This window comes from Ovis canadensis, chromosome 25 (assembly GCF_042477335.2).
Source record: "Ovis canadensis isolate MfBH-ARS-UI-01 breed Bighorn chromosome 25, ARS-UI_OviCan_v2, whole genome shotgun sequence".
In the NCBI taxonomy this organism is placed as follows: Eukaryota; Metazoa; Chordata; class Mammalia; order Artiodactyla; family Bovidae; genus Ovis; species Ovis canadensis.
In genome coordinates this window covers 58802586-58827699 of record NC_091269.1, presented here as the reverse complement: position 1 = coordinate 58827699, position 25114 = coordinate 58802586, and the positions used below count along the sequence as shown (strand labels likewise).

General features: G+C 40.6%; 1 protein-coding gene and 1 non-coding gene across 3 annotated transcripts in view; one reads left to right on the top strand and one right to left on the bottom strand.

Annotated features, from left to right (window-relative positions):
• Positions 1 to 25114, bottom strand: part of BMPR1A (bone morphogenetic protein receptor type 1A) — a 144784-nt gene that overhangs the window by 33740 nt on the left and 85930 nt on the right. The window contains exons 2-3 of one of the 2 annotated variants that reach the window (XM_069572348.1): positions 24094 to 24208; positions 4844 to 4992 (exon numbers count right to left, since the gene is read on the bottom strand). The gene's annotated coding sequence lies outside the window, so the exon portion shown is untranslated. The remainder of the gene's footprint in view (positions 1 to 4843; positions 4993 to 24093; positions 24209 to 25114) is intronic. The other variant, XM_069572347.1, reaches the window with a different exon arrangement.
• LOC138430633 (U6 spliceosomal RNA) lies at positions 5921 to 6027 on the top strand. The gene has a single exon (XR_011253317.1). It is a non-coding gene; the product is annotated as a U6 spliceosomal RNA (small nuclear RNA).

Here is a 25114-nt window from a genome sequence, read left to right as displayed (position 1 = left end):
TGGTCACGACTCTCAAATACTTTAGAAAATGACAAGAAAGCAAAGGACAGAGAGACGACCACACTGGAGGCAGGACCAGCGATCTCTGCTCACAGAATATCCAAGGAGTGAAATGCGAATGCACCTGTCAAGGGGATGGCCGGAATGACGGAGACGAGACGAGACCAATTAGACGAGTCATCAGATTCCTTCCAGCTCTGAAGTCTTGAGTGAGCAGCGCTCTTGCCAATGAATAGTAACTTACTTCCCAAGCGCTTAGTAAGTGCCTATTATATGCACGATTCTGTATGTAATAGCAATACAGTGACAGAGCAAACCAGACTGAACCTTCACGGAGCTCACAATCAGTAAGACAATTAAAACACCAAACAGGACAATACGAACGATACAGAATCACAATCTGAGGAAAGTGCAGAGAAAGAAAAGTGCCAGGTCCTAGGGGATAGACAGGTCAAGGGAAGCAATGTTCCAAGTGACATTTCAGGTGTAAACTGGTGAATAAAAGAATTATTTACTCAGGTAAAGCAACAAGGCTGGGGAAGGGGGATCAGAGGCAGCAGAACAGCCTGCACAAAGACTATGAGGCCAAGAAGAACAATGATTCTGAAATGCTGAGAAAGAGGGCAATATGCTCAACGCTGAGGTTGAAGAGGCCGAAAAGTCAAGGGCCAGGTCAGGCAAGACCATGTGTGGATTTGGGATTGAAACCTAAATGGGATGGGAACGCGGTTATCTGGCTTCTATGCAACAGACCGGAGAGAACAAAAGGAGAAGCAGATAGACCACTAAGAAGGATACTGCAGCAGTTTAGGAGAGGGACAGTGGTGGTCAGGAGTATGGCAGGAGTGCTACGGTGGATGGGCTCAAGACATACTCCACAGATTCAGCAGGCCTTGGTGACGGATTAGACATGGGGGTAAGGGAGAGAGAGGAGTCAAAAAAAAAAAAATTCCTACATTTCTGGCACCAGCAATTACTGAAATGGGGACAAACGGACTTTGAAAGGAGTGGGAAGAAGAGATCAATGGTTCAACTTTAGACATTTGTAACTACTCAAAGGGAATGTCTAATGGGCATCTGGTTCTGAAACTTAAAGGAAACTTCTGAGGCTGAAGATATAAATCTGTCTGAAGTCGCTCAGTCATGTCCGACTCTTTGTGACCCCATGGACTGTAGCCTACCAGGCTCCTCCCTCCATGGGATTCTCCAGGCAAGAGTACTGGAGTGGGGTGCCATTTCCTTCTCCAGGGGATCTTCCCGACCCAGGGATCAAACCCTGGTCTCCTGCATTCCAGGCAGACACTTTAACCTCTGAGCCACCAGGGAAGTCAGTCAACAACATAGAGATATTTAAAGCTATGGTCCTGTATGAAACAGCCTTCTAAGAACAGAAAGAGAAAACAGTGCCAGAACATCAATGTTCATTCAAAAACTGTATAACAAAAGCATTAACATCCCATATATTTATTTGGCATTCACCAATAAAGTAAATCCATGATCCAGGCTCTGTCATGTACAGTATTAATGTAGTGTGTATCACCACAGCTGGGTTATAAACTACTGTTCATAAGTGGTATTTCTCAGTTAAGAAAACCCCACCGATCTACCAAAAGACAACTGTGGTGGCCTAAAGCATGTCGACAAATGCTCTGACACTGTCTTCAAAAGACGCAGCCTCATTCCCTCTCCTGAATTCCCAGTGGGCTTACAGACTCATTTCTAACAAACTAAAGTAAAATGGAAAAGGCAGATTTTGTCTTCTGAAACTAGATCATAAAAGGCATTTCAGATTCCTCCCTACTCACTCTTGAAATACTCTGATGGAAGAAGCTGGCTGCCATGTAATAAGGACACCCAGACAGCCTTATGGAGAGGCCCCTGTGGCAAAGAACTGGGCCTCCTGCCAGCAATCACGTGAGTGGGCCACCTTGGCGGCGGACCGGTCAGTGCCAGGGAAGCTTTCCAGTAACTGCAGCTTCACAGGTATCTTAACTTCAATTTAGGAGACCTTAAACTAGAACCATCCAACTAAGCCTTTGGTAGACTCCTAATGGTTAGAAAATGTATGAAATGATAAATGTTGGATGTTTTAAGCTACTAAGATTTTTGGTAATTTGCTGGGCAGCAGTAGATAACATTCATTGCTATAATACAGTCATTCTGAGAAATTTGTTGAAATAATAAAAGCCTGGTCACTGTAAGTTATTGCACAGTCAACCAAAAGGCACAAGTCTGAAAAGCGTAGTTGAGTCAGAGGATAACAATAAAAGCATAACATAAATAGGGAGTGCCCTCGCAGGCCAGTGGTCAGGGCTGCGTGCTTTACCTGCCACGGGCCTGGGCTGGGTCCCGGTCAGGGAACCAAGATCCCACAAGCCTCGTGGTGCAACCGAAAAAGAAAAAAAAGGTATAACATAAACAGTCACAACGCCCAAAGAACTAACTGGATAATATGACTAACATCTTTCTTTCAAAAGAGTATTCAAAAATATGTTCTTTATATTTAAATGACCTCAGCAAGTAAGGTTTATTTTTTGTGGGGGGAAGAAACTGTCCCTCGTTCTACACTACACACTGTTACATCCGCCTTTTTAAACTACGGAGTCCATAAAGATAACATTAGTTGTGTGCTCTATATATAAAGGCACATATTTCATATAATATCCTGGCAAACTGAAGAAAGTAAATTCTGATGTCTGTCTACTGGTTTCAAAAATCAGCTCCACTATTTATTTGCTACGTAATTTTGGGGGAAGTTATTCAAGCTATCTAGGTCTCCATTTCCTTAGCCACAAAATGGGAACAGTATTACTAACCCAAATGAGTTAGCACCTTGGATCTAAGTATTAAGCATTCAGTAAATACATGTCAGTTGTTACTGTTGTAATTAATAATAAAAATACTGATGACTTCCCCTTTATTTGTCCCAGCATATTGACTTTTTCTATAATCATAATATAACAAAAATAGTTATTTTGCAACCATTCCTGAAACTGAGTATTTTATAATCCTAATACCTGAAAATAAAAGTATTTTTAAATTCCTAGAATAGTTCATTGGAATTTTTATATTAAAATTAAAAATATCTCATCATACAATGTTAAGAATATACAGAAATGACATTTGAAATGCCACATGATCAAAATTTTTAAATGATGCTGGTGTTTAAAAGCTATTATTAGTTAGTCCAAATAGGAATCTAAATAGATTTACATTCCTTTCCTGTATACACAGATTGGTGGGTTCTTCAGGAAATTAAGACTATGACAACATTACTCAATAAAATATAAATTATTCTTAAATAAAAAAAATTTAAAGCTTCGCAAATAACAAGAAAGTTAAACCAATAGTTCTATCAGGATGAAAGAAAAAAAAAAAAAAACAGGAAAAGGCCAAAGTCAGCTGAAAAAACAGACTAAAGTCATTCTTTCCGCTTCCCGTTAAGCCCTCCACCCCTAATTTTTACTTTCTAGTAGTGAGGTTTGGGAATTTTCAACAAGCTGGCCAACTGCCAACTGCATAAAGCAGTAAGGAGAACACTCTCCCTTCCAGGGGTCCCTCCCCCTAGGCAGCTCCAGGCGCCGGGTCTGACAAGCTTTCTGAGAAGGACGAGACTCACTGCAGACTGTCTGGCTCCACAGCCATTGTCTGCAAGGCTGCTTTGCTCCTGATCCCAAGCTTGGATTAGCATAAGAATATTGTCTTTTCCCTTAACAAGCATCTCATCCGTCTTTTCCCCGTTTCTAACTTCCACCCCCATCACTCCCTAAACTAATATATACATATACAAATGGAGCAACACTACTCAGGTTATTTTTATATTAGTGTAAAAAACAGTCACTCATATCTAAACATAAAACCTTAAGAAAATAACATGCTTAAATAAAGTTATGTGAGTTATCTGTGGTAATACACAGGAATCTCATCAAAAAGCCTGCCTTAGAGTCCATGCTGTGGAAACTTGTGATGGGTAAGACATTCATAATGAGGTCTTCTGGGAAGCCTGAAAAAGGAGCAAAAAGAACCAATCACAGAGCTAACTTCTGACCTACAGTAGGATTAGGGAAGTCCCACTTTACAAACACATTTCTAATTGTTGTGTCTCCATCCCACCTGAGGTCACCAATTTTATCAACACCCCTGAAATTACCTTCTAACTAGACCTTCCCTTTTCCCAATGTTCAATTATTTATTCAAAGCAAATTGAACATATTTACACCTTTGTTTTTCTGCTCAATTACCCTCTCTTCATTCAAAATCTTTTACTTTCCTTCTGTGCCAAGAAACTGTTCTCCCCAACACAAGTGAAATTCTTCCCGGAACAGAGATGCAAGACAAACCAGTAAGGCATTATTACAGTTGATGTGCTTAGAGGCTTTATACCCCTCACCAGGGGCCTCAGTAGTAGATGTACAAACAAATGCTTCTTGGTTTATGAACTCTTTCAAAAAACAGGAGACAATCTATTTTTAAAATACCATTTCTTCAAAGTTTGTTTGTTTAACCATATCAAACAAAAAGCCTCACAAGTAATTAGAACTTGTTTATGCTGTCCACCCACTGGTACATCAGTGGTCAGAAGAGATGCTTAACGCCAGCAGCTAACTGAAGGGGCCTAGGTATTATTCTTCGGTCTCTCCTCTAGAACAAGCACAAATGACAAGGAAAGAAATAAACAGCAACAAAACAGGTAGAGCGGCTGCAGAAATGTCCAGGAGGGATAAGAAGCTGGTCACCCCAACAGGGCTTTCCCAGTGGCTCAGTGGTAAAGAATCTGCCTGCAATGCAAAGGTTCAGTCTCTGGGTTGGAAAGATCCCCTGAAGGAGGGTATGGGCAACTCACTCTAGTACTGTTGCCTGGAGAATTCCACGGACAGAGGAGCCTGGCAGGCTATGGTCCATATGGTCGCAAAGAGTCGGACAAGCCAGAAGTGGCAGCACGCACACACGTAGGTGTATTATGGGCAACGGTAAACGACGCTGTGTCTGTTTCTGCAGAGTATTTTTACAGAGAGAAAGTCAGTGTTACGTGGCTAGTGACTGGTTCAAGGTAGAACGTAAGATAGATCTAAGTCTTTTATGCCAATTAAATGAGAGAAACTCATATATAGTATTTAGTGGCAACTTTATGTCGTTAGCATATCACCAGTTTTATGATGTACAAGCTAGTTTTACATGCATTACACCATATATTGGGCTTTCCTGGCGGCTCAGATGGTAAAGTGTCTGCCTACAATGCAGGAGACCCAGGTTCAATCCCTGGGTCAAGAAAATTTCCTGGAGAAGGAAACAGCAACCCACTCCAGTATTCTTGCCTGGAAAATCCCATGGATGGAGGAGCCTGGTAGGTTACAGTCCATGAGGTCTCAAAGAGTCAGACATGACTGAGCAACTTCACTTTCACACCATATATAGATGACCCTTACAGTAAGTAAAATTATTCCTACTTTTAAAGAGAAGACAAGTTCAAGAAGCTAAAGTCACTTGCTGAATTCTACATAGCTAGCAACCTGAAGGGAAAACTACAAACTCAGGTCTTTTATTCCCAAGTGTAGCGTTTTATCCAGTAAGCCACAAGTACATCACACCTGTACTTACGCAGTCGGCAAAGAATCCACCTGCGATTCAGGAGACCTCCGGTTCAATCCCTGGGTCAGGAAGATCCCCTGGAGAAGGGCATGGCAACCCACCCAGGATTCTTGCCTGGAGAATCCCCATGGACAAAGGAGCCTGGAGCCTGGCGGGCTACAGTCCATAGGGTTGCAAACAGTCGGAGACGACTGAGCGACTAAGGACAAGCACATCAAAAGGGAAACAGGAAGCTGTTTTCTACTGAGTCATGTAACATCGACACACATAAGATTTTATTTCATCATCACAGAAGAGAGCGACGCTCAGCAAAGTTAAGAAACTTGCTCAAGTGCTCTCTTCGGCATCACACAGACTAAAATTGGAACGATACAGAGAAGATCAGCGTGGCCCCTGCACAAGGGTGACTCGAAAATTCGTTAAGTGTTCCATATTTAAAAAAAAAAAAAGAAACTTGCTCAAGTTCACAAAACCAGTAAGTGGCAAGTCTGCTGCTGAGAAGGCCCAAATTCCATTCCCTCAGTCAAGAGTGATAGATACTGAGAAAAAAAAGAAAGCTACTGTGCTCCTTATTACACTACTGCTTTTCAGCAATATCAAAACAACACACCCCCCCCCCTCAAAAAAAATAAACCACCAAACAACCTAAGCACTCTGCTATGTGACGCTGACCTGGGACAAGTTTTTTACCTGACAACAAGTCTTCTACCAGCTGGCTTCTTGATAGGTTCTGGCAACATGGGAACTAGAGAGGGCTGGAGGAAGGAAGAAGGAACTTGCATCTTCCTGATCTTGTCTGCTGCTCCTGTCAGAATTACCTGAACAATATCCTTTGCCATGGTTGCAGCAGGAGACTCAATTTTCAGCTTCCTTCTACACTCCCAGAACCAGCCTTGCGGGCCCTGTTCAGACCCAGATGGGAGCGCCAGTGCTTCAAGACCCCAGAGCAGGTCCCTGGGGGCCAGCACAGCCGGGCTCTAAGCTCCCTTCATAGAGGACTGGGTCAGGGCTCCACAAGGGCAGTTTTTCTCCAAGCTTTTAGGTTCTGAAACTTCAACCTTTAGGGGTGTATTTGTTTCCCACAATTAGTACTTCTGTTTTAGTTCCAATGTTCCTTTGGCTTTTCAATCCTCCAGTACCTGTGTAGTTAATTCCTTACACGAAATTCTCTGTTAAAATAACCAGTGTGGTTTCAACCTTCCTGACTGGGCCCTGATTGATACAAATATTTTCAGAAAACAGATCTCAGAGAGCAAGTGACTGACTATACCCACACGTACCGCATAGATATTTTTATATACATTCATTTCATCAAAGACACCTAACATTTCCTAAGTGCTTATAAAGTGAGCTTTAATAGATATTCAGAGAGTATTCTAAGATATTCTGACTTTAGGGATGAGTTCTTCTAGACTCAGTACATTTCATTTTTCTGACCACAAATAATTTTAACCTATCAAAGTTAGAAATTTGTTCAAGACTGGTTGGTCCTTCTATTCTAACCCATGTGACCCAAGTCAAAATGCTTGAATTTGGCTATCAAAACAGAGTTTTCTTCTCCTTAGCAACATTCAGTTCAGTTCAGTTCAGTTCAGTTGCTCAGTCGTGTCTGACTCTTTGTAACCCCATGAATCGCAGCACGCCAGGCCTCCCTGTCCATCACCAACTCCCGGAGTTCACTCAAATTCACGTCCATCGAGTCGGTGATGCCATCCAGACATCTCATCCTCTCTCATCCCCTTTTCTTTCTGCCCCTAATCCCTCCCAGCATCAGAGTCTTTTCCAATGAGTCAACTCTTTGCATGAGGTGGCCAAAGTATTGGAGTTTCAGCTTTAGCATCAGTCCTTCCAAAGAACACCCAGGACTGATCTCCTTTAGAATGGACTGGTTGGATCTCCTTGCAGTCCAAGGGACTCTCAAGAGTCTTCTCCAACACCACAGTTCAAAAGCATCAATTCTTCAGTGTTCAGCTTTCTTCACAGTCCAACTCTCACATCCATACATGACTACTGGAAAAACCATAGCCTTGACTAGACAGACCTCTGTTGGCAAAGTAATGTCTCTGCTTTTGAATATGCTATCTAGGTTGGTCATAACTTTCCTTCCAGGAGGAGTAAGCATCTTTACATTTAATTAAAAACTTTTGTAATTAACTTAGTAAAACCCTGTGGCCAAAAAAGCTTAATTCAAATGCTAAATCAATTTTTAAGGAGAATATTAACTAATCTCTAGAACCAGGGAGAAAAAAGTCAAAGCAGAACTTCAAGAATAACAAAGAGCAAACCCATATCTCACTCAGGAAATCAAATCAAAGTGTATCTGCATTTATCCTCTCAATTTGAAACACTTTTCCAGAAAGTCACAAGCTTTTTCAATTTTGTACCTCCCTAAGAAAATCAGCAGCTGCAAGAAAATCTGGAAATACACAGTGACTTTTGGTTGGACCAATAACTGGGACATGACAGGACACAGAGTAACCAGAGACCCAAACGGAAAATACAGCGCAGTGTGCAAGGACAACCCTCAAATCAGAGAACTGGCTCAACCAAATGCCAACAGGCTTTCCTTGTTGAGAAACACCTAGTCTTGACTAGAATGACCAATCAAATTCCTTTTTTCTTGGTGGAGGGGGTGGGCAGCACTGCAAGGCTTGCTGGATTTTAGCTCCCTGACCAGAGATTGAACCTACCAGAGTAGTTAGAAGTGCAGAATTCCAACTACGGGACTGTCAGGGAATTTCCCAGATTCCATCATTATCTGAAGGCTCCTCTGAGGTTCTGGATGTTCAAAAAGCAATAGTTTTAAGCCTCTTACAAGCAAAATTATCTTAAACTGATATGTAACTTCATTTTTGCTTGACTTTTTTTTCTTCTCATTCGACCACTTTACAAAAACAATCATATTCTTGCTGTGCTAACCAAAGAGATTGTACAATGCAAAAGGAATTTAAAAATCAAGCGTTTTTCTCCACTTTTTTCTCTATCTACAGCTTTCAAAAATGCCGTGTATATAGGTTTCCCTGAAGCTCCAGGAGTAGAGGCCCTGTCCTAGGCCAAGCCAATTAGCATTCTCTATCTTCTATGCCACAATGAAAAGTTCAGGGGTAAACTGTTCTTACATAGTGTCTAAGGTGGGGGTTGGAGAAGGAAATGGCACCCCACTCCAGTACTCTTGCCTGGAAAATCCCATGGACAGAGGAGCCTGGTAGGCTACAGTCCATGGGGTCGCAAAGAGTCGGACATGACTGAGCAACTTCACTTTCACTTTCAAGGGGGCCTGTCGAGACAGTCTTTCTTTCAGATTGAATATGAACAAGAAAATTGCGGCTTCTGGCAGCTACGTTGGGACCTGAAGGGAAACCAGAGGTACAGCCAGGAGACTAAAAGAAGCCAGATCCTTGGAGCTACCAATGAGCTGCTTAAGCAACTCTGCCTGATGTCTGAATTGCTTAGGGACTTTTCAGTTAACAGCCAATAAATTCTCTTTATTTTTTAGGTCAGAGAGAGTCAGTTTTTCTGTTATAACAGAAGATTAAAGGAGAAAGTATACTTGAATATTCTGAGTTAGGTCAGTATCAAAGTAGTATTTTAAGCCAAATATCTCAGAAAAGATACTAGATAACACATATGCCAAAAAAAGAGACTGGTTCAAGGTAGAATTACTTTTAAGAGATAGCTCAAACAGCATAAAAATTTACTTATATAATTAGCAGCTGTATAATTTATTGCTCCGGTCTTTCTCCTTTTATCCCCCAAGTCTGCTAGACCCTCAGTCTTTCCCAACACAACAGCCTCTCTACTTCTAGTTTCCCAGACCTAAAACCTTGGAGTCATTCTTAGCAACTCCCTTCTTCCTTCTCATACTCCAGTCCATGAGGTCAACAAATCCTGTTGGTGCTTCCTTCAAAATATATCATGCACTTCTCATGACATCCAGTTATCTCTCTGGTCCATGCCGCTAACACCTTTTGCCTAGATTACTGAAAAAGTCTCCTAGAACTGGATTCCCTGCTTCGACCCATATCCACGCACAGTATATTCTCAACACAGCAGCCGAAGTGGTGATAGAAGGCCTATTAGATCACATCACTCCCCGTTTCACGCCTCCCAGTGGTTTCCCAACTTACCCAGAGTTAACGCCGACGTCTGCAGCAGCCAGTGTGACTGCAGCTCCTCTACTTGAGCAGCAAGGGCCTCCCGGTTCTTCAAGCACGTCAGGGAAGGCCCTGCTGCAGGACCTTTGCACTAGCAAGGTCCTCTCCCCATTACATTCCTCCCCAAGACATCTACCTGGATGACCTGCCACCTGACCTCTTCTAAGTGCTTAGTCAATATCCCTTTCTTATTTAGTGTTCCTGCTCACCCTATTTAAAACTGTAATACCATCTGCATCCCTGGCATTCCCATATTCCTTCCCTGATATTTTTCTCTTCAGCACTTGTCACCCTGTAATTTAATATATAATTTATTATTTGTTTTATTGCCTGCCACCTGCTCCAGAATGCACACTCTGTAAGGGCAGGGGCATAATTCTACTTTTTCACTCTGTATTTCTAGCAACTAGAACAGTGCTTGGCACACAGCTGGTACTAAATAAATATTTGCTGAGGGAATGACTGAGTACAACAGAAGGAATTAAAACCTCATGCCAATTCCTTTTACTTTCATATGCAAATGAGACTTTCCCATAAGGGCTCCGCTGTGGATAAACTATTCCATTTCCTTATCTCAACACAACTGAAATGATACAAAAACCACACCACTTCCTTTGGTTCACTTTGAGTCCTGACTTGTGTCAAGATCCAGTAAAAAAAAACACAACACAATTTTTTCCCACTGTTTTCAGTGGATATACTCAAGTTTAAGATACAAATTAAAAGGTCTTAAGAAAGATGTGTTTAAGTAAACACTGTTTTCCAAGATCTAAAATATTGCTTAAGGCAAACAATGGCTTGGGTTATAATCTGACAATACCCCACAGTTTTAGCAAGTTAAATAATTGTGGAAATAACCACAGACAAAAAGAAAATACAGTCCTTTTGGGGGAACAAACAATGTGGTCTGATGAAGGGAACTTCAAAGCATTATCTACACTCAACTGCAGAGACACTGTCTACACTTAAAGCAGACAAAGAAGAGTTCAAAGGTCATATTTATATTAAACTGAAACTCACCAAAGGCCTTGAATAAGACTAGAAGGTGTTAAAATCAGGTTGCTAACAATCCTTCCCTGACAAGCATGAACCACAAACTACAGGAAACTAAATATTGCAAACCTACAGGTCTAAGAAACAACACTCGAGGTCACAAATTCGGGAGTATTATTGTGAAACACTTGGAAATCTAGCAAGTTTTCCGCCTTTTAGATGAAACGTCTCCCTTCTCTTTACACTGTCAGAACATTTTGGGGGTTAAAATGTGCTAGTTGAGAATGGTTTTACAAAGGAGTTCTGCGGCAGACTTGACATTAATGTGTCCTTTTCTCCCCTCTAGTATCTTTCTTTCAGCTCTAAGATATCTAGTTTAACTACTTATCAACTTACACTTTTATTAAAGAAAGGATTGTAAGGAACATAGTCTTAGAGTCAGGAGACCTAGGATTCAGTTGCAAATTCTGTCTAATTGGCTAGTTGATCTTGGACAACTCATTTCACTCTCTAGACCTTAGTTTCCTCATCTGAAATAAAATAACCATTTTATTTTATTAAACTGATTTATTAAAATATATAATACCATGAAGACTTCTCTCTCTCATATCCTATGAGTCTATGAACTACACTCACTGAATACAGTGCCTTAAAGACATCACCTAAGAATTATCTAGGCGCTGAGTAAAGCAGGGCAAGTATCACTGAAGCTGCACACTTTCTCTGGAACTGAGGGAACCACTGTTCTGATTGTGCCATTTAACACTGCTGTCTTTATATACTTTTATACTTTATGTGGTATATACCCCAAGCAATACTGTTTTACATACTGCTAAATTTGCTACAGATGCATAAAAATTGTATCATTCTATTACTTTGTGTATATTTTAATATTTTGCTTATTTTTCACTCAACATTGTGGTTTCCATCATAGCCACACACAGCTCCTTTTAATCCACTTCCACTGTTGCACAGTGTTCCATTTTATGAATATTTTATAGCTGTACATAGCCTTTCTCACACTGATGGACATTTAGGCTGTCCCCATGTTTCGATATCATAATAACGCCGCAATAAATAAACCGGAATAGATGCTTTTGTTACTGTTTTGGGGTAAATAATTCGAAAGGACAGATTTCCTGAAGTGGGATTCTGGGTCTAATGGTAGTTAGGTAGATATTTTGGTAATCCCTTCTGGGATTTTGTACTTTTCCATTTGGTACTTCCAAACGGCATTTAAGAACAATTTTAAAATACTGCTGAAGAATGGAGAATAAACTTAACACATGGAAAAATATACCACATGATACACAGAAAACCTCAAGATCATGTGTATCAATTTTTCCTAAATTAATCATAAATTTAATGATATTCTTTCTCACATTACAGTCCCCTTTTATTCTTTATTTGCTAAGAGTTTTCATCATAAATGGCGCTGAATTTCATCAAGAGTTTTTTCTCCACTCACTGATATTATCACAATGGCTTCCTCCTTCAATGTGCTAATGCATAAATTAATTAGCAATAATCCATATTAAGAGCTCTCTTAAAGAGTAACCCATCTATGGTAGTTCTGGGATTCACAACTTCATTCCTATTCCTCTTTTCAAGAGACGGAATCTAATTACTTCAAAAGTGGGCTGGACTCCCTACTAACAAGCAGAATAAAGTGAAAGTGACAAAGCATGACTTCTGAGACCAAGTCTTGAAAGGCAATGCAGCTCTCTCCTTGCTCTCTTCCTTGGACCATTTATTCTGGGGAAAGCCAGATGCCATTGTGCAAAGATATTCAAAGAATCTGTAGAGAGGCTCACGCAGGGAGGAACAGAGGCTCCTGCCAACTGCCAAGAGAATGCGCCATCTTTGAAGTGGATTCTCCTCCAGTCAAGCTTTCAGATGAAAGCAGCCCCTGCTGACCTAACTACAGTTTCACAAAATACCCTGAAGCAAAACCACCTGGTAAACTGCTCCTGAATTCCTGTAAGTTAATTTAAGCTTTCATTACCTCAAGTCTCTAGGTTTTAGGATGAGCTGTTGTGCAGCAATAATAATTAACACACTACCATTCTTGGATTTCTGGGATAAATTCTGTTTTGTCATTATTAAATAATAATTGTCTGGTCTCTGTGCCTGGTTCCTGGGTAACAGGACTGTCTTTGTTATTTACAAGCCTCATGGATCACACTTGAGTTTATGCTAATGAATGACTCAGGATGGGGGCTGGTCACCAAAATGACCAGTGATATGATTAGAGTGTTGGGGCTTTGAGCCAGTCCAATCTTCAGGGAGTTTGGATAGGGCTAAAGATTGAGTTCAATCATGTGGCCAATCGTTCAGTCATGGCTATCTAATGAAACTTCGATAAGAACAGCACACCACGGCTCAGATAACCTTCCTGGCTAGTGACCTATTTGATACATAGCCAGGATGACATATCCTGATTCCAGGAGAAACAGGCATGTAAGCTCCACATCTGGAACCCTCCCCAACCTCACTTTGTGTGTCTCTTCCATTTGGCTGGTCCCAATTTGTATCTTTATAATATGAAGTTCTGTGAGTCGTATAAATGAACTGTCAGACTGCAGGGGCGGGGGTGGTGGTGGGAGGGTGGTCATGGGAATCCTTCTGGATTTGCAGCCAGTCAGTCAGAAGTGTGAGGAGCCGGGGGACACCCAGACTTGCGACTGGCATCTCAAGTGAGCACAGTTTTGTTGGGGGCTGTGCCCTTAAATCTGTGGAGTCTGACACTTAACAGTAGGTAGGCAGTATCAGAATTGTATTGCAGTATTACAGACATGACCATGTTTCAATAACACCACTGGATTTGTTTTGCTAACATTTTGTTAGGTTTTATATCCATGTTCATAAAAAAGACTGACCTATAATTATTTTCTCATATTATCCATGCCTACTTTTAGTATCAAGGTTATACTACTCACACAGAATAAGCCGAGGAACCTTATTTTGCTATTCTCTTAAATAGTCTGTGTAAATCTGGACATATCTACCACATGAATAGTCTGACAGTACTCACCTTTAAAATTATCTGAGCCACGGGCTTATCAGTGAGTGTGCAGGAGGTGGCAGATCTTTCACTACAAATTAAAATTCTCTAATAATAAAAGAAATATCTAGGTTTTTTGTTTAGCCATAATCAATTTTATTAAGTAACATTTTTTAAACTGTTGTTTTATTTAATTTGTAAAACAAAAAAAAAGAAAAAATATTGTAAAATGATGCATTGGAGAAGGAAATGGCAACCCACTCCAGTGTTCTTGCCTGGAGAATTCCAGGGACAGGGTAGCCTGGTGGGCCTCCGTCTATGGGGTCGCAAAGAGTCGGACATGACTGAAGTGACTCAGCAGCAGCAGCAAAGCTATTCAAGGTATCTCTTATCTTTAAAAAATCTCTTTTATATCTGAGGCTATGTCCTCCCCTCCATTCCCAACACTACTTGTGCTTCCTGGGTTTTTCTTGATCTGTCATTCAAATGGTCTGTCCATTTTATTAGTTTTTTCAAGAAACCAACTTTTGAATATGTCAATTCTCTCCATCATATCATAAAAGTCTTTTCCCCTATTAATTTCAAACCTAATTCTATCACTCATTAGCTAGAAGCCTCAGTTTTCTCATCTGTAAAGTGGGAATAATAATAGTACCTACACCTCACACTGTTGTTATGAATGAGATAATCCTTGTAAGGCACAGGGAACGGTGCTTGGTACATGTAACAGATGCTCTACAAGTGTCAGCCTTTATCTTTATTATCTACTTTACTTCACTTCAGTTTATATTGCTCTTCTTTTCCTAGATTAAATTACTTCATCAATATTTTAATCTTTTAATACATCTACTTCTGCTTTACTGACTATGCCAAAGCCTTTGTGTGGATCACAACAAACTGTGGAAAAGTCTTAAAGAGATGGGAATACCAGACCATCTGACCTGCCTCTTGAGAAATCTGTATGCCAGTCAGGAAGCAATAGTTAGAACTGGACATAGTACAACAGACTGGTTCCAAATTGGGAAAAGAGTATGTCAAGGCTGTATATTGTCACCTTGCTTATTTAACTTATATACAGAGTACATCATGAGAAATGCTGGGCTGGATGAACCACAAGCTGGAATCAAGATTGCCAGGAAAAATATCAATAATCTCAGCTATGCAGATGACACCACCCTTATGGCAGAAAGCAAAGAACTAAAGAGTATCTTGATGAAAGTGAAAGAGGAGAGTGAAAAAGTTGGCTTAAAACTCAACATTCAGGAAGCTAAGATCATGGCATCTGGTCCCATCACTTCACAGCAAATAGGCGGGGAAACAGTGGAAACAATGGCTGAAGGTCTGTCTAGTCAAAGCTATGGTTTTTCCGGTAGTTCTGTATGGATGTAAGAGTTGGACTATAAAGAAAGCTGAGTGCCAAAGAACTGATGCTTTTGAACTACGGTGTTGGAGAAGACTCTTGAGCGTCCCTTGGACTGCAAGATCAAACCAGTCAATCCTAAAGGAAATCAGTCCAGAATATTCACTGGAAGGACTGATGCTGAAGCTGAAACTCCAATACTTTGGCCACCTGATGTGAAGAACTGACTCATTTGAAAAGACCCTGACACTGAGAAAGACTGAAGGTGGGAGGAGAAGGGGACGTCAGAGGATGAGATGGTTGGATGACACTACCGACTCGATGGACATGAGTCTGAGTAAACGCCAGGAGTTGGTGATGGACAGGGAGGCCCGGCGTGCTACAGTCCATGGGGTTGCAAACAGTTGGACATGACTGAGTGACTGAACTGAACTGAACTGAATGTAAGCCTTCAACATGTCACACAAGTTTAACATGTCCTAATTTTCTTTACGGTTTAGCTCTAGCTGTTTTCTGACTTGCATTATCATTTTATTTTTGACCTGTAGGTTTTTAAGTTTCCAAATGCGTGTCTGTATATACTGTTTGTCATCCAGTTTTAACTGAAATGTATTGGTTGACAAAAAATATGGCTATGATTATTTGAACTATACAATCTAGAGAATGGTAACTTAATAAAACGCTAATTTCTAAACCAAACCTGACCTTTTAAAAGGGCTTCCCTAGTGACTCGGTCGGTAAAGCGTCCGCCTGCAATGCGGGAGACCTGGGTTCAAACCCTGGGTTGGGCAGATCCCCTGGAGAAGGGAATGGCAACCCACTCCAGTATTCTGGCCTGGAGAATTCCATGGACACAGGAGCCTAGCGGGCTATAGTCCATGCGGTCAAACAGAGTCGGACGCGACTGAGTGACTAACATTTTAATTTACAACTTTTAAAACTAAATGACCTTGTCATGGTCTCTGCTTTAAAAAAATATATATGAATATTCTCATTTCATAGGATGAAATTACCAAGACATAAGAACTGTTATGATCTGGCCTCTGCCAGGCTTTCTAACGCCATCCTCCCACTCACTTCTCATACCCTTACAATGATCCAACTACAGTGGAGTCACTGAAGCCTCTCTATTTACAGGCATCCCTTTCACACTCCTTTGCACATTCTTTTCGTTCTTTCCTTAGTTTCCCACCAGGTTAACTACAATTCACTCTTCAGACCTGCTCTGCTCCTCAGCTGTGTAGGCAATCCCTGACTCCTCCACATCAGGCTCCGTGAGCCGGCCTATGTGCACTTGTACTGTGCCCAGAGCACGAATCTTCCATCTAGGTCGGTCATAACTTTCCTTCCAAGGAGTAAGCGTCTTTTCATCTCACGGCTGCAGTCACCATCTGCAGTCATTTTGGAGGCCTATGTGTACTTGTACTGTACCACAGCTCTCAAAGAACACTCATTCATGAAGTTTTTATTAATTATTTGGTATTTGCTTCACACCAATTATACAACAGTAAATGAAACAGACATGATCCCTCTTCTAATAACACTTATTCAATCAGGAGATGTTTTCTGACTTATCTTGCACTGCTTATAATCTCTATTTTCTAGCATGTTACTGAGCAAAACATTAAGTGTTCAATAAGTGAATGAAAGGAATAAAAATATTAGTATCTTAAGGGAAACATAATTGGGGAGTTAAATCAACTATAAAATCACATAATAAACTCTACAAGTTCTTTAGAAGTATACTGACATCTACCAATGCATCTACCAAGTCAAGTGGGCCTTAGAGAGCATCACTACGAACAAAGCTAGTGGAGGTGATGGAATTCCAGTTGAGCTGTTTCAAATCCTGAAAGATGATGCTGTGAAAGTGCTGCACTAATTATGCCAGCACATTTGGAAAACTCAGCAGTGGCCACAGGACTGGAAAAGGTCAGTTTTCATTCCAATCCCAAAGAAAGGCAATGCCAAAGAATGCTCAAACTACCGCACAATTGCACTCATCTCACACACTAGGAAAGTAATGCTCAAAATTCTCCAAGCCAGGCTTCAGCAATACGTGAATCGTGAACTCCCTGATGTTCAAGCTGTTTTAGAAAAGGCAGAGGAACCAGAGATCAAACTGCCAACATCTGCTGGATCATGGAAAAAGCAAGAGAGTTCCAGAAAAACATCTATTTCTGATGTTTATTGACTATGCCAAAGCCTTTGACTGTGTGGATCACAATAAACTGTGGAAAATTCTGAAAGAGATGGGAATACCAGACCACCTGACCTGCCTCTTGAGAAACCTATATGCGGGTCAGGAAGCAACAGTTAGAACTGGACATGGAACAACAGACTGGTTCCAGATAGGAAAAGGAGTACATCAAGGCTGTATATTGTCACCCTGCTTATTTAACTTCTATGCAGAGTACATCATGAGAAACGCTGGACTGGAAGAAACAGAAGCTGGAATCAAGATAGCCGGGAGAAATAGCAACCACCTCAGATATGCAGATGACACCACCTTTATGGCAGAAAGTGAAGAAGAACTAAAAAGCCTCTTGATGAAAGTGAAAGAGGAGAGCGAAAAAGTTGGCTTAAAGCTCAACATTCAGAAAACTAAGATCATGGCATCCGGTCCCATCACTTCATGGGAAATAGATGGGGAAACAGTGGAAACAGTGTCAGACTTTATATTTTTGGGCTCCAAAATGACTGCAGATGGTGACTGCAGCCATGAAATTAAAAGACGCTTACTCCTTGGAAGAAAAGTTATGACCAACCTAGATAGTATATTCAAAAGCAGAGACATTACTTTGCCGACTAAGGTCCATCTAGTCAAGGCTATGGTTTTTCCTGTGGTCATGTATGGATGTGAGAGTTGGACTGCGAAGAAGGCTGAGCCCCAAAGAATTGATGCTTTTGAACTGTGGTGTTGGAGAAGACTCTTGAGAGTCCCTTGGACTGCAAGGAGATCCAACCAGTCCATTCTGAAGGAGATCAACCCTGGGATTTCTTTGGAAGGAATGATGCTAAAGCTGAAACTCCAGTACTTTGGCCACCTCATGCAAAGAGTTGACTCATTGGAAAAGACTCTGATGCTGGGAGGGATTGGGGGCAGGAGGAGAAGGGGACAACCGAGGATGAGATGGCTGGATGGCATCATGGACTCGATGGACGTGAGTCTGAGTGAACTCCGGGAGATGGTGATGGACAGGGAGGCCTGGTGTGCTGCGATTCATGGGGTCGCAAAGAGTCGGACACGACTGAGCAACTGAACTGAACTGAACTGAACCAATGCATTTCCAAACCTATTGCCAGCTACTACTAAGCCAACAATCCTAGTACTAGCTCAGGAACTTTGTTCCCCGTATCACCATCTTTTGGTGATTTCTAGATGGTAGAGAAAAGAACTTCAGATTCAAGTCACGAAACGGGGAACCTCAGCATACTCAAGAGCCCCCCTTTTCCCAATATTTTGGGTTTATTTCATAGTTTGAACTATCTTTGCTATAAGTTTACTTTTTCTTACAATGTTTTTATACTATGCAGTAAGAAATCTAACACGTTATACATACTTAACATGTACTAATTCATTTAATCCTCACACAGACTTTGAGGCAAGTATTCTCATTATGTATAATTTTATAAAAATATATCCTAAAAATCAATAGCCTGATGGTAACGTAAAGGTCAGTGAGATGCCAACTGGGTGGAGGGGAGCGTGGTAAGGAGGGGAGTGGGATGAGGATAGTGAAGAGGGCCTTGGGCTTTGCTGCATACTGCTCAGAATTGTATATAAGAACTTATGCATGTCTCATTTATGTAATCTTTTAAAAAGCTTTAAAACTTTTAAAACTGTTAAATTAGACCTCCTCTGACACTTAATCACAAAAAAAATAGATAATAGATGGGAAAGTGGAAAAGAGGGAGGAAAGGAAGGAAGCAGATGAACTCAGAGGTTAAACTAGAATTTCTATCTGAGACAGCTGGATTGGAAATTACCTTATAAACCTATAAAACAGTGGAACAGGAGAGAAGTATTAGGATGGAGGATAAAGACAGGAATTGAAATGTCACTATGAAACTGAAAGCGTTCAATCATGTCTGACTCTTTGCAACCCCATGGACCTTGTCTCACCAGGCTCCTCTGTCCATGGAATTCTCCAGGCAGAATACTAGAATGGGAGGGGGAAAAAAACGGAATATACTAGAGTGGGTAGCCATTCACTTCTCCAGGGGATCTTCCTGATCCACGGATCGAACCCAGGGGTCTCACATTGCAGGCAGGCAGATTCTTCACTGTCTGAGCCACAACTGAAAGATGCTACTGGAAATCTTGGGGCATGCTCTTCCCACAAAATCATATGCAGCTGCAATAACACAAACCACTACCTGAATCTGAAAGCATCCAAACTGGGGAATGATCAAATAAGTACGCAAGGAGAATATAAACCAAACTTAAACTAAGAAAAGAATAAAGGTGTCTTCACTATGAGGAGGCAGCCAACTGAAGAGAATGAGAAGAAACTGTCTGTCTCCCCTTCAGGAGGAGCACAATAACCAAAGAGCCTGAGGGCAAGGCCTGCAGCATGTTTCTGAGACTAGGAGTTGTGGGTTTCTCTAAAGAAAGCAGTGGGTGTGGGAAAACAGTCTCAATGAAGTCCAAGGAGAGACCAACAGTGAAGATGAAGCTCATTTTCAAGCTGGGAACGGCAACCGCTTTAGTGCAACGGAGGGCCTTCTAAAGGCTGCTCCGTCTAAAAAATAAATCTCTGCAGACCTAGAAGCGACTGTCACCTGCCACACTGCTAGCAGACCTTGCAGCTGGGAGGGCTGAGCCCTGAGGACTCCTCCCAGAGCTTCAAGGGACGGGTAACAATCGGTTGGTCCCTTTGTAATCGCTCCACAGGATAGAAACAACTCTGTCTTTCATACCTACTAGTCTGTCTCTGAACAACAGATGCCTACAGCCAGAACCCAAAATTTTGGAATGCGCCTAAAAAAACACAATTCATTTAAAGGGAATTCAGCTAACAGAGGAAAGGCTAAAGGTGAAAATCAGAATAGGCAGAAAAGACTGGGTGGCAATGAACATCCGAGACACCAAGAGGGTGTCAGCTGTGCCAGTGAAGAAGAAATTCACAGATGCCAAAAAAAGGAGCTGCCGACCTGGATCCTGATGCAAGATTTTACCCCCAAAAGCACCGTCAGAGCATTTCAAAGAGGTAACTATCGGCGTAACAACAAGTGATCAGTGCGACAAAGGGAGAACCCTCGGGGTTTCTACGGTGCCGGCAGCTGACATGCTTTCCAACCACTGTTTCCTACAAGAAACTCAAATATGGACAGGTGTGTAAGGACCGCTGATCAGGGCCCAGGGTGAAGGGGGCACTCTGCCTTTCTTGCCATGACCATCTTACCCTGTACCTCTCTTTGAGGAACTTCATATCTGCTGCATCCTTTTACATCCTAATTGAGAATTAATGTCCAATGAAGGATGACTAGTACATTTTAAAAAATTTAGAGATTAAAAAAAAGAGAGAGAGACTGGGCAACTGAGACTGACAACTTTATTTTCAATATACCATGTTGAAATATTTTAAATATTGCAAAGTCCTAAATCAACCATCAATTAAGAGTTGAAAAGAACTTTAATAAAAGCATTAAAATTAGTCAGTTTAATATTTATTATGGAGGTGGCATTATCTCACGATAAGGTATTTCTCTAAGGACATAATCATACTAACATTTATTTATTAATAAGGAACCATCAAGTTCTGCTTAATGAGCATCTTCACAGGTCTCCATTCTTTTAGGAATAAATTTTAATATATGAGATACCATCTTTCAGGAAAAGTATCAGAATTAGACCTGCAGAAATACTTCAAACATTTTTACATTTTCTAAATCTTACACAGCATTAAAGTGCAACAGAAGATAACCATGTGCAGAATACTATTCATTTCTCTTCAAACTACTACTCTTCTAAAAGAAGCAATACTTTCCTTTCTTTTTTTAATAGTATCCCCTTTTCAGCGTGCTAAGGCTTGAAAGACAATGTGCAAAAGTATTTGTTATCTGTAAAGAAATGAAGAGAGCAGCAACACAGCAGAACATCACTGCTAATGTTTCTTTAAACTTAGAAAACTTAGATTCAACCAGATTCAAAGAATTACTTCTGTTTGCTCTTCACGATGCCCAACACTATCATCCCTGCTATCCAGATAAAAAATGTGGGCAACATTATCTCTTTTCAACACCTAGTCACAAATCAGTGTCCCTTCTTCCTTCACAACACACCTACGCCAGTTTTTCCTTTGTATTTCTACTATCATCACTCTGACTGAATCCTATTACCTCAAGCTTAACGACTCCCACAACCTTACAAGCTCCCTGCGTCCTCACTCCATTTCTCTAACATGAGGACCATGTTCTTTATTTTTTGATTTCTCCTTTGTGACTGTTGCTACACAGATCAACAGGAATCCCCGAAAAGTAATATTCTATAGAACAAAAATTAATGCTCTGGGGCCTTAAACTAGAAGAACAGGGAAAAACAAGCCTAGAAAAAAATAATATGAGCAGATGGAGGAAAAACACAGGTCAATTTAAAAATCAGCTCAAGAGTATCATATATGCAAAGGGGTATGAAAAAGAAAATTATATATTTGCTGAATGATCAATGCTTAAAGGTTTTTGCAACTTCAGACAAGTTGATCCCTACCTTGAAATTCTCATTACTTCTTGACTGAAACAATTAAGAGTATCCTAATTGTCTCCTGGCTTTTGGTAGCTCCCCCCTCCAAACTATCATTCACATCACTGCCATATTGATTGTCACAAAACACAATTATGATTCAAACTTTCTAGAGACTGCCAACTACTCACAAAATGAAGTCTAAACTCCCAACCATGGCATCCAGAGTTCTTCACAAACAAGCTCTCTTTTAGTCTTGTCACTCAAACCCGCTCTCACATCTTGAGTTCAAATCACACGAAACTACTTCCTCTGTCTTTTGTACGTTCTCCACATTTCAGGCTTCCTCTGCTGCCCCTGTCCATGGGATTCCCCAGGTGAGAATACTGGGATGGGTTGTCATTTCCTTCTCAATGGGATCTTCCTGACCCAGGGATCAAACCTGGGTCTCCTGCATCACAGCAGGTGGATTCTTTACCACTGAGCCAACTGGTAAGGCAATTCTTTTCCCAAGATTCCTGGGAAGCCCCAGAAATCTTCTACTCATCCTTTAAGACGCCACTGAAACACCGTTTCCCATGTGAAGCCACTCTGACAATTCTCTGCTCTAACAATACTATGGAGCCCTCCTGGTGACACCGACGTACTCTCCCAGTCACACACCACTTTTCAGACTGCATTAACTTTGTGTACTCACCTCTAAACAGATCCTTCTTTGAGAGTAAAGTAAGGAACCCATTTTTACTGAGCATTTCGTATTCTCAGCGCCTGATACAGTCCCTGGTGTAGAATAGGTGTTTAGTAAGTGTTTAAGAGAGAAAGAAGTGGGTGGATGTAAGCAAAGCTGTCACTTAATGCTATAATGCTGAGAGACTTTCTTATTAGAGGAATCTATCCTTGCTTTGATAGGCTAACAAAGAGTTACTGACAGTACAGGCAGAATTATACCTTTTAGAAAATATGAGCTGATAGCAATCGGTAGATAGAAAAAAAGAGTGAGGAGACACACTAAGTGGGGAGAGTCCTCCAATATTTCAGGTGAAATGCTGAAGAACTTAAACTTGGATGATGGTGGGAGAATTAGAAAAGAGAAGATGACAACATTCATGAATCAGAGGTAGAGCTGAAAGGACCTGACCCCTGACTAAGCAGCAAGGAAGAGGCAGAGAGTCCGGTTCTGCACCGAGACTGTGAGCACAGGTGACCAAGAGGTCTAGTAAGAGAAGCGGGAGCACCATGTGTGAAGCGGGCAGTGGGAACACGCGCTGAGGCTCAGAGCACTGTCGGAGCAGAGACAGGAGGTTGAGAGAGATCACTTTAGAGGCCACTGCTGAAATCAAGATGGCAGAAAGACATTAAAAAAAGAATTTCAAAGACACAGATCTTAGGGAAGGCCATCATTTAGTAATGGGAGGACAGCTATTCTCCAAACAAAAATAGGAGGAAAAAACATTTGAAGGAGTAATTAAAGAAGGAGAGCCAGAAAAGCTCAGGGTTATAGAAGCCCCAGTATTTCATGAAAGGAGAAACGGCGACTAACACAGGGATCAAAGAGCAGAACCGAACAGAAGACGCGCCAGAACGTCATGACTGTTCCTCAAACGGGCAGGCAGACCAGCCCAGAAGGGACTGGAGCATGAGCGGATACTGTAAGGAAGCAGAAGCAGAGAGCACAACCTGCTGTTTAAAGAGGGAAAGATAGTAGCAAACTCTCCTATTTCAAGAGGAAAAAGTATGACACATTATATATGTATTCTACCTGTTCGTTTTTAATACAGATCCCTAAAGGATTAAACCTTTTATTGATAATCTGAGTCTCTATGGATTTGAAAATGAACTTGACTTCTCTATCCACATTGTCTTAGAATGGCTTCTCCCCTGTCCCTGATGTTACTGCAGTTTCCACTTCTTTCAATAAATTCTATCTACAAAGATCTATTATTCAAAGTAACAACTTTACCCTAAATTCTAAATACAGGAAAGTTTCAGAATAATGTAAACATTCATTTTAATATAATCTTCTAACTTGTCTTATCATCGTCAGAGGAAAGAAGTAATTATATACATCATTTAATGCTTATTTTCTCTAATTAGAATAAAGAAAGCTATATTAGTAATAAATGCTTTCACTCCTGAAGAGCTGCAACGTTTATAAAGAGATAAAATGCTGTAACTACTTAAGAACTCATAAGGAAGGTGATTCAAGAATAAAGAAGATAATAAAGTTGCAGTGATAAAATAGGACGATTTTTAATTGCTAAGAAATGAGAATTTTCACATTAATTATATTCTTAAGTCTTTTTCTTACCTCAGAGATGTGGCTAGATAAAACTGTACTTCCAATTTTCTCCAAACAGCTTTGACCTATGCTTCCATCTCATGAATTCCAAGACAGTATTAAACTGATGCATATTTTCACAAATCTGTTTAGAAAAAAAGAACATATTTAAGACTGAAAGAATGTTTATTTATCCGAATAACACATGTGGAAGAAATACTAAAATCTTATCATGCATAAAACTATACATTTTTAATGTAAAGTTCTACGGTACATTAGAAACTATCACTTTACAAACCTTTGCTCAAAGACGTTCTAAATTTTGAGTATTTTCAACTTTATAACATAACAGTTCTGTGGAAAAAATTACTCACATGTGAATTTCTGTATCAGCCTAATAAGCTTTCGTGGGGGGAAAAAAATCACATTTCAAATTGAAAAACAAGAACATCAGAAGCAGCACTAAAATTTACAACTCTACAATATTAAGATTCCTACTTGAGAAAAAATATATTTGATCACCCAGCTAGTATTTCAATTTTATCACAAAGTCTCAGTTAGCAGCTTTAATTTCAGGCGGACTTCACCCTAGAATACTGGGAACAGTGAGGGCCAAGAGTTAATCGCGCTGCCAGTTCTACGTCCACGGCACAGGTTTCAACCGTGTTACTACTGCCATCAGCAACCTACTGCTTTAAGAGACAACGTTCATAAATATAAAGGAAGGAAGCCATTAAAACCTTTAATTTCTTTAAAGGCAGGTGTGCTGCTTATTTAGGGATCACAAAAATAATTTCATCGAATGTATCTTTTAACTGAAACTTCAAATAGCACAGTATTCTGTTTCCTATTGTAAAAAGAAAAATTTTAAGCTATATGAACATTACTTATGTCCCACTGCAAGGTCAAAACGCCTTCGTCTTCAAGTCCATTTAGAAGTATCATTTGTGTCACACTGAGGTTTAGTAGTCTTGGCAATAATGACTAAATTCATGTAAACTGGGGCAACTTGAAACGGTCCAGCATATCAGATAGCCTTTCTTAAAGACAA